This window comes from Mandrillus leucophaeus, unplaced genomic scaffold (assembly GCF_000951045.1).
Source record: "Mandrillus leucophaeus isolate KB7577 unplaced genomic scaffold, Mleu.le_1.0 Scaffold678, whole genome shotgun sequence".
Classification (NCBI taxonomy): Eukaryota; Metazoa; Chordata; class Mammalia; order Primates; family Cercopithecidae; genus Mandrillus; species Mandrillus leucophaeus.
Genome location: NW_012107341.1, coordinates 1,235,954 through 1,247,467, shown reverse-complemented (window position 1 = coordinate 1,247,467; position 11,514 = coordinate 1,235,954). Strand labels below are relative to the sequence as shown.

The 11,514-nt window shown below is 35.2% G+C and overlaps 1 protein-coding gene across 2 annotated transcripts in view; it reads right to left on the bottom strand.

Moving 5' to 3' along the window:
- Window positions 1-11,514, bottom strand: part of ZPBP (zona pellucida binding protein) — a 148,015-nt gene that overhangs the window by 101,786 nt on the left and 34,715 nt on the right. The window lies entirely within an intron of this gene.

Below are 11,514 nucleotides of genomic sequence, written 5' to 3'. Positions count from 1 at the left end.
ATCAGAGTGAACACGCAACCTACAGAATGGGAGAAAAATTTTACAATCTATCCATCTGACAAAGGGCTGATATCCAGAATCTACAAGGAACTTAAACAAATTTACAAGAAAAAAAAACAAATGACTCCATCAAAAAGTGGGCAAAGGACATGAACAGACACTTCCAAAAGAAGACATTTATGTGGACAACAAATATATGAAAAAAAGCTCATCATCACTGGCCATTAGAGAAATGCAAATCAAAACCACAATGAGATACCATTTCACATCAGTTAGAATGGTGATCCTTAAAAAGTCAGGAAACAACAGATGCTGGAGGGGATGTGGAGAAATAGGAACACTTTTACACTGTTGGTGGGAGTGTAAATTAGTTCAGCCATTGTGGAAGACAGTGTGGCAATTCCTCAAGGATCTACAACCAGAAATATCATTTGACCCAGCAATCCCATTACTGGGTATATGCCTAAAGGATTATAAATCATACTACTATAAAGACCCATGTATATGCATGTTTATTGCAGCACTATTCACAATAGCAAAGACTTGCAACCAACCCAAATGATCATCAATTATTGGCTAGATAAAGAAAATGTGGCACACATATACCATGGAGTACTATGCAGCCATAAAAAAGGATGAGTTCATGTCCTTTGCAGGTACATGGAGGAAGCTAGAAACCATCATTCTCAGCAAACTAACACAGGAACAGAAAACCAAACACCACATGTTCTCACTCATATGGGGGAACTGAACAATGAGAACACATGGACACAGGGAGTGGAACATCACACACCAGGGCCTCTCGGCTGGTGGGGGAACTAGGGGAGGGATAGCATTAGGAGAAGTACCTAATGTAGATGACAGATTGATGGGTGCAGCAAACCATCATGGCATGTGTATACCTATGCAGCAAACCTGCACATTCTACACATGTATCCCAGAACTTAAAAGTATAATTAAAAAAAAGAAATGGTAGGAGATGTCTTCACAATATATCATGCTTCCACACCCTTTCTGATAAAATTATACACTAACGCTAGTGATATATTAAAGGACAACACCAAAAAGCCAAGGCTCAGGTCAAAAAGGAGATGGATATTTTTACAGACCACACAGCAGAGTACATATACAACATGGGGAAAATGTCATAGGGTTGCTGGTCTATGGAACCAGTAGCAGAGAAGTGGCAGCAGGAACTTGGCCTCTGTGGAGAATAGTCTTACGTGTTTTTTATGTGAGAGAGGGGACTAAAACCAGGCTCACAGAATAAAACTAGGGACTGAGTATAGCACTCTGCTCACAGAAGCAAAAAAACCCAAATGGCAAAAAAAATCCCAAATGGCTACAATCGCTGCTTGAAGCTATGGCTCATAACAAGCAGGGTGCCTCATGAGAAAATGATCAAAGTTCCTCCTTTGCATCCAGGAACTAAACCAAGTCCCCCACAGCTTTCCTGAATGTATGGCAATATCTCTATATCACAATAGGTCATTAGAACACCTGATTTGGAACAGAGGCCCAGTGGGTGGAGTGCACGAGGAAGCACTGGATGCAGAACCACTGGACAATGAGAAATACGTTTCCATTGAATTTAACAGCAAGGGCACTATTGATGACCTTAACCTTAGTAGTTTCATGCAATTGCAGATGCAAGTACCAGAATAGAATGGGAGGGTAACTGAGGGTGAAAGGAGGAGTTAGGCATACTGAGTGTAGATATATTTCTCAAGAAATACAGACTACACTTCTCCTACAGAGAGTCAGGTACCGGGAACACTGAAAAAAAAAAAAAAAAAATACAAAACCAAAAAAACAGACTTTAAAACAACAACAAAAAGTTACTTTAAAAAAAAAAGGGGGGGGGGACTTTTATCATGATAAAAAGGTCAATATATCAGGAAGAAAGAACAATTATAAACATATACAGATATTAAAGAGGAATTAGATAATTCAACATTATTTGGAGACATCAATATCCTACTTACAATAACGAATAAAAAAGCTAGGAAGAAGATCAATAAAGAAACAGAAGACCTGAACAACACTATAAACCAAATAGATCTGAGAATCATCTATAGTAAACCGGTTAATAACAGCAGAATATGCATTCTTCTCAAATACACATGGAACATTTTCAAGGATGAAGTATATGCAAAGCCATAAATCTTTGAAATAATACAAATTATTTTCTCTGATAAAGTAAAATTAAAAAATCAGTAACAAAAGAAATTTGAAAAACTCAGAAATGAAAATTAACAGACTCCTAAATAATCAATAGGTCAAAGAAAAAATTGAAAGATAAATTAGAAATAATCTTGATACAAATGAAAATGAAGACAAAACATAACAAAACCTATGGCATGCAGGTAAGGCAGCACTTAGAGGGAAATAATATGCCATGCCTATGGCATATTATAAAATAAAGCTCTCAAGTAGCCTAATCTTTTATCTTCAGACAATGAAAAAGAAAGAGAAAATAGAAAAACTAAATATAAAGCAAGCAGAAGGAATAAAATAATAAAGACTTCAGCAGAGATAAGTGATGTGATAAATAAAAAACAGTGAAAATCAATGAAACCAAAACCAGTTTTTTAAGAAATCAACAGAATTGATCAAACTTTAGCTAGATTTACAAAAACAAGAGATAGAAGACTCAAATTACTAGAATCAGAAATAAAAGGGGAGAGAATACTGACCCTAAAGAAATAAAAGAAATATAAAGGAACACTACAAACAACTGTATGCCAACAAATTAGACATATTTAGATAAAACAAATTCTTTAGGAAGACACAAACTACTGAAACTGACTCAAGTAGAAACAGACAATCTGAATAGACCTGTAACGAAAAGGTCGAATTAGTAATCAAAAAACTACCTGTGGAAAACAACCCAAGCCCAAATGTCTTCACTGATGAATTCTACCAAACAGACATATTAGCAACAATTCTTCACAAACACTTTCAAAATCGGAACAGAAGGGAATACACCCCAGCTCATTCTATGAAGCCAGTAATACCCTGATATCTAAACCAAAGATATCACAAGAAAACTATATACCAGTATCTCTTATGAACACAAATGCAAAAATTCCCAATAAAATACTAGCAAACCAAATCTAGCAAAATATTGAAAACAATCACACACCATGACCAAGTGGGATTTATCCCAGGAATGCAAGTTTGGGTTAACATTTAAAAAAATCAATTCATGTAACAAACCATAGTAATGAAGTACAAAATAAAAAAACACATTTGTATTAACTGATGCAAGAAAAAACATTTGACAAAATCCAACATCCTTTCACAATAAAAACAATCTGCAAATATAAATGTAGAATGAGGGAATTTCTTCCATCTGATAATGGGCACCTACAAGAAACCCACAGCTAACATTATATATACTCAATGGTGAAAGACTAGATTATTTCCCCCTAATATTAAGACAAAGATAATGATGCCCACTCCCAACATACTTTTTTAACATGTATCTAAAGTCCTAGCCTCCTCAATAAAAAAAACAAAAATAAATAACAAATACACAGATTCTGTCTCTGTGTCCACATGCCATGAATATCTCATGAAGAATCTATAAAAATCTAAAAATCTAGTATTATTATGTGACTTTGACAAGGTGGCAGGATACAAAATCAACACAAAAATAATATTTATTTCTACATATTAGCAATAAATATGTGTAATTCAAAGTGTAAAATGTAATATTATTTATAATTATTCTAAAAAATCAAAATAACATTCTTAGTATACACTTCACAAAACATGTATATGCAGATAAAAGAAATCAAAGACTTAATTAAATGGATAGACATACCATGTTCATAAATTAGAAGACACAGTATAGTAAGGATGCAACTCTTCCCCAAATTAATCTATAGATTGAATGTAATTCCCATCAAAATCACATTAGGATATTTTGTTGATGTACATAAGAATATTCAAAAATTTATATAGAAAGGGACAGACATTTAAATAACAAAGACTATTCTTGTAAACTATCTTGAAAAGAACACTCTCCTTAGTATTGAGGTTTTCTATATCCTTATAGTAATCAACAGTGCAGTACTGGTAGAGGACGTATAAACCTATAAATCAATGGAAGAAATTACAGAACCTAGAAAAAAAGCACCCACACAAATATCCTCAACCGATTTTTGACAAAGATGCAAAAACAACTCAATGGAAGAAGGATATCCTTTTCAGGAAATAACATTGAAGCAATGTTCAATCCATACGTAAAAAATAAAAATAATAAAAATCAACCTTAAACCAAGCCTCAGCACACTTTACACAAAAATTAACTGAATATGCATCCCATAGTTAAATATAAAAAGTAAACCTGTGCTGGGAGAACTGGCTAGCCATATGCAGAAATTTGAACCTGGACCTTTTCCTTATGCCTTATTTAAAAATTAACTCAAGATGGATTAAAGACTTAAATGTAAAACTCAAAGTTATAAAAACCCTAGAAGAAAACCTAGGCAATACCATTCAGGACATAGGCACGGGCAAAGAGTTCATGACAAAAACACTGAAAGCAATTGCAGCAAAAGCAAAAATTGACAAATGGGATCTAATTAAACTGAAGAGCTTCAGCACAGTAAAAGAAACTATCATCACAGCAAACAGGCAATCACAGAGAATATCTTTGCACTCCATTCATCTGACAAAGGTCTAATATTCCAGAATCTACAAGGAACTTAAATTTACAAGTAAAAAACAAATAATCCCATTAAAAAGTGGGCAAAGGACACGAACAGACACTTCTCAAAAGAAGACATTCATGGGGCAAACAAACATATGAAAAAAAGCTCAACATTACTGATCATTGGAGAAATGCAAATCAAAACCATGATAAGATACCATCTCACACCAGTCAGAATAGCAATTATTAAAAGGTCAAGAAACAACAGATGCTGGTGAGGTTGCGGAGAAACAGGAACGCTTTTACACTGTTGGTGGGAATGTAAATTAGTTCAAACATTGTGGAAGATGTTGTGGCAATTCCTCAAAGATCTACAACCAGAAATGCCATTTCACCCAGCAATCCCATTATTGAGTATATACCCAAAGAAATATAAATCATTCTATTCCATGTCATTGAAGCAAAGACATGGAATCAACCCAAATGCCCATCAGTGATAGACTGGATAAAGAAAATGTGGTACATATACACCATGAAATACTATGCAGCCATAAAAAGGAACAAGATCATGTCCTTTACAGGGACATGGATGGAGCTGGAAGCCATTATCCTCAGCAAACTAATGCAGGAACAGAAATGTTCTCACTTATAAGTGGTAGCTGAACAATGAGAACACATCAACACAGGAAGGGGAACAACACACAATGGGGCCTGTTGGTGGTGTGAGGAGGAAGAGCATTAGGAAAAATAGCTAATACATGCTGGGCTTACTATCCATGTGATGGGCTGATAGGTACAGCAAACCACCATGGCACATGTTTATGTAACAAGCCTGCACATCCTGCACATTACCCAAGAATTTAAAATAAAAATAATTTTTTTTTAAAAAAAGGAAACCTACAAAACTTTTAGGAAAAAAAAACTTAGAATATCTTTGGGATCTAGGATGAGGCAAATAATTTTTCATCTTAACACAAAAAGCATGATTCACAAAAGCAAACCTGATAAACCAAATTTTAAAACAGGCTCTGCAAAGATCCTGTCAAGAAGATGAAAAGACAAAATACAGAGTGGTAGAAAATACTTACAAATAATATATATCCAACAAAGAACGAGTATATATCTATCTGTGTATGTGTATTAAATATCAAAAAACTCAACAGTAATATACCAAACAATCCAATCAAAAAATAGTCAAAAGATATGAACAGAAATTTTACCAAAGAGGATGTACAGATGGCAAATAAACTCATAATATATTTTATTAATATAAAATATATTAAATACGTCATTAGAAAGTATAGAAATGCAAATTAAGACCATAATGAAATATTACTTCACACCTATCAGAATGGCTAAAACAAAAGATAATTATAACACCAATTGCCGGTGGAGACATGGAGTAACTGGACTATCCTTATATTGCTGGTAGAAATACAAAATGGTACAGCCATTCTGAAATACAATTTGGCAGTTTCTTATTAAACTAAATATGCAACTATCACATGATCAATCAACTGCACTTTAGGTATTTACCCCACAGAAATAAATACTTAGGTCTATAGAAAAACAATCCACAAATGTCCTTAGAAGCTTTATATGCAACAGCCAAAAACTCAAAGCAACCTAGATATCTTTCAATGGGTAAGTCATTTAACAAACTGTGGTATATGCATACTTTGGAATGCAACTCAGCAATAAGAAAGAGTGTGTGATAGATGCACAAAACTTACAGCAATCTCCAAGGAATCTGGAAAAATGGAAAAAAGTCAATCCCCTAAGATTATGTACTATAGCACTGTATTTGTATAATACTTTTGAAATGACAATACAGAATTAGAGAAGATTGGTGGTTGCCAGAAATTCTGGATGGAGGTAGGAGGGAAAGCGGGTTCAATTATAAAAGGTCAACACGAGGTATCCTTCTTTTGATGGGACTGCTCTGTATCTTGTCTATGGTTGTAGATACCTGAGTCTACCCATGGGATAAAAATGGCAGAATTACACACACACACACACACACACACACACACACACACACACACAAAAGTACACATAAACCTGGAAAAATATGAATAAGACGGGTAGACTGTGACAAAATCACTATCTTAGTTTACAAGATATTATGATTTGGGGAAGCTAGCTAATGAATACATGGAATCTGTCTGTATTATTTCTTGCAACCATATGTTAATCTACATTTATCTCAAAACAAAAAGTTTAACCTGAAAAAACAGGCCTAAGGTTTAACTTGCCTTTTCAGAACCATTCTCAGTCTACTTTTCTAAGCTACTGGACCTTAAATTATTGAAAACTTAGTAATTGCTGAACATGCAATAACCTTTCCTTGTATTTAACTGAAAATGGTTTAAGAGTCAACAATTCGAGTATGACAGTGAAGCAGAACAGTTTCAATGCTCTAGCACTTCTGTTCTTGTGTATGACTTGCAGTCTTAATTTTCTGCGTAAAAATGGTTACATTATTTCCTTAGCTATGTTTGTTGGAGACAAAGAAGGAATGCTTGTTAAGTATGTCAAAACATAATCTTATCTTGCGAATTTTTGTTAATATATCATAGAAGATAGATTTTTCATTTGCCCAGAAAGCTTGTATAACACATTTGGAAATTTCTGCTCTGTAACGTCTTTAGAGCTGACAGACTGTTTTTTACTTCATGCTGAAAAGTGTCATCTTACGGTTTTGTGAACTGGCCAGAAATTCACAGGTTTTAAGGGTCTTGAGAAAATTTATATTGGACATTGCTCTTTGTCTAACAAAGATGTTAATTTATTCCTATTTTAAAAAATAGGCCTAGAAAATATAGGAAACAATTTTTCTTTTCTTTTCTTTTTCTTTTTTGTTTTCTAAGGCAGAGTCTCACTCTGTCATTCAGCCTGGAATACAGTGGCATGATCTGGGTCCACTGCAGCTTCCAGTTCAAGTGATTCTCTGGCCTCAGTCTCCTGAGTAGCTGGGATTATAGGCATGCACCACCACGCCTGGCTAATTTTTTTGTATTTTTAGAAGAGATGGTGTTTTTCCATGTTGACAATACAGAATTAGAGAAGACTGGTGGTTGCCAGGAATTCTGGATGGAGGTAGGAGGGAAAGCGGGTTCAATTATAAAAGGTCAACACAAGGTATCCTTCTTTTGATGGGACTGCTCTGTATCTTGTCAGCTGGTCTCGAACTCCTGGTCTCAAGCGATCCACCCGCCTCAGCCTCCCAAAGTTCTGGGCAATTTTTATTTTCTACATAGGAAACAATCTCTTAGAAAACAAAACTAAACAAAACAAAAGCAAAACAACTCAGAGAATTAAAACTGATAGGTCTCATTACAAAAAAAAAAAAATTGAAACTTCTGTTAGTATAAACATCTTAAGTGAGAGAAGGTAGAAATTACTTATAGCATGCATAAGGAAAGGCTAGTATCCAGAACAGCAAAATATCTAAAAATTAGTACGAAAAAGACAAACTATGCAAAAGGAAGATGACAATTGAATTGAAAAGACAATCTACTGAATAATAAAAATATGAAAAGATGTTCTAACTTACTAATAATTAAGGAAGTGTATATTAAAGCAATGAATCACCATTTTATACATTTAGTGTCTTGCCATATTCAAAACTGATAACAATTCTTGATTTTATTTTGTAATTTTCTAAAATTTTTAATGGTTTTTAATATATATAGAAAATTATAAGTTGATTTTACTTCTTACAATCCAGGTAATGGTGAATATCTTGCTCAACACAGTAAAAAACATGAGTCAAAAAGAAAACGCCACTTGTAGTTTATATAAAATTTTAAAATTTGGAATTATCCTTTACTTAGAATATAAGAGATTAATAAGCTAAAAACAAAATACAGAATAGAATGCATTTGACATAAAATTAATATCTACATAGCTATACATCTCTCTATAGCTATTCAGACACACACACATACGCACAGAGAGAGCTCACACAAATAAGATTTGAATAACCCACCAAAGACCAAAAAATGCATATTAAAACTGTAAAATACCATTAATTTATCATATTGGCAACACTTCAAAATACAGCATTAAAGGGGTTTTAGAAACTGAGGTTCTCATCTACTACAGCAGGGTTGCAAATTACTATACAAAAGAATCAATCAAAATAGCACTATGAATTCCCTGCAGATTTTCCTTTACAGAATTCATCTTTCTGAAAAACTAACAACTTATCTTACAAAATACAGCAATGTTAGTATGGTGAGGGGGTATGGTGTATGTGTGTGTATACACAGACCAACGGCAGATGGATGGATGGACACATATTTAAATGTTTCACACAGTACCATCTGAGGTAGGGAAAATGTGAAACAAACTAAATAGTAATTAACTGAAGAATGCTCAAATAAAATCTGAAACACCATGTAGCTATTAGAAAGATTAAAGGAGGTATGTATAATAAAATATAATCAATTGTATTGGTTTTAAGCATTAAAAGAGTAGGTCTTCAAAGTCAGTTTATGAATCAGGTCTTCATCCTGCTGGCATTCATATAACAGTGGTATACATAGCAGGATACCATAAAGCATAAGAATACTAACTCTAGGACCAGAATTCCTAAATTGAAATCTGAGTTCTCCCCTCCCCTCCTTAATAGCCGTGGTCTTGAGAAAGTCACTTAACCACTCTGTTTCCTTACATTTACAAGACCAAAAATAGCAGTGCCTACATCACAGTTTGTGGTGAAATACATTTAATATAAATAAATTAGAACAATGCTTACACTAAGCAAGCATTACATAAATATGGATTTTGCTGTTGTTGTAATAATTACATGTAAAAACACAGTACCACCTGGTGTATCATAAGTGCTCAGTAAATATTAGCTATCATTATCATTATTATAAACCAGTACTCATTTTAGGCACTTCTACATTTGTTAGCATATGTGAATATGTACTTACGAGTGATTCTGAAGTACATTTATTATAAGTTAGGTACATGAAGTAACAAGAGGGAGATAACTACTATGTAACAAAAATGAAACATGACTGATTAAAAGGTTTAAACAAATTATTTGCCTAACAAAGTTAATTATCTTACCAAAACATTATGTCTCTCTTTGGCTATATGGGAAAGTATTTTTTGATAAACCAAAATATTATCAAGAAACCACTAACCATTCTGCCAGTTGTTTGGCACCCTTGCTGTCAAAGTAATGGTGTATAAGTTATCTTATTGACACTGTAACAAATTACCACATACCTAATGTTCTAAACACCACAAATTTATGACCTTAAGGCTGTGGAGATCAGAAATCCAAAATGAGTCTTACTAAGCAAAAATCAAGCTGTACTCATTCTGAAAGCTTTAGGGGGAATCCAATTCTTTGCCATTTCCAGTTGTGGTGGCTGCCTGTATTATTTGGCATGTGGCTTCTTTGATCTTCAAAGAAAATCACTGCAACCTCTCCTTTTGTCAGCACATTTCCTTTTTCTGCCTTTGACCCTCTTGCCTTCCTCTTAGAAGGAACCCTGTGATTACATTGGACCCACCCAGATAATTCAGGATAATCTCATCGCAATCCATCTGCTAAATCCCTTTTTCCATGTAGGGCAACGCACTTACATGTTCTGGATATGACTAGATATGGACATGTTTAGGAGCCATTATTCTGTCTGCCACACATGGGTCCCACTAGTGAGATGGAACCTACAAGCAACTTGGGTTCAGGCTGTTCTCCTGCCTACTCCATATTGACAGAGCAGGAGCACCGTCATCTCAGACAAACACCGCCACTTTAAGTTCTAGTTCCCTTTCTAGCCTCGTGCATTTCACGGAAATCACCTCTCTTCTAAATACAAGCAGCCAGAAAGAGCAGACAGTAAAACACAGATAAGAGAGCTGCGGCACAGAGGGAGATGGGTTAAAGTTTCTTGGGTAACTGCCAAACCTCACCCTTATACAACGGGTCCCAGTAAAACAGTGGGCCTTGGCCAGGGGCAGTAGCTCATGCCTGTAATCCCAGCACTTTGGGAGGCCGAGGTAGGCAGATCATGAGGTCAGGAAATTGAGACCATCCTGGCTAACACAGTGATACCCATCTCCACCAAAAATACAAAAAATTAGCCGGGTGTGGTGGCATGTGCCTGTAGTCCCAGCTAGTCGGGAAGCTGAGGCAGGAGAATCGCTTGAACCCGGGAAGTGGAGGTTGCAGTGAGCTGAGATGGCGCCACTGCACTCCAGCCTGGGTGACAGAGTGAGACTCCGTCTCAAAAAAAAATAAAACAATGGGCCTTAATAAGCACATTCCTTTCCCTTTCCCTTCCGATGCACTAAGATAGAGAAGCTAAAAGCAGATTTGGGGGATATGCCTGCAGCTGCAAAAAGATGCATGGGAACAGACACACAACTCTCCCTCCCAGATAAGCACAACAAAGAGACACAGAAGCAGTCCAAGCCTCTGATAAACTCTCCTACCCTGAATCCTTAAAAACTCTTAGTCTGTAAGACAGTGTGCCTCTGACCTAACTCAGCCAGAAGGCATCTCTCAGGTTTGTTTTCTAAAATAAACCTGTCTTGACTGGAGAGCCACCTTTTCATGTTTCTTTCCTCTTTCTGTAATTCTTACAAATATCAACTGACCTCTGCCAATTGTAAGCCTCAAAAGGTCAACCCGCCAGAAAAGGAATTTACAGTGGTGTTTCACGCTCCTGTTTTGGGGGATGGCAGTGTACCAGGAATCATGATACTCAAATTTAAAATACTTAGAATTTAATATAGTACAAGCCATAATATCATAATAATTTGAAAACATTTATACATACCTGGCCCTAAAATTCATCTGTGTGTACATGTCAACATTCCCCTGAAGA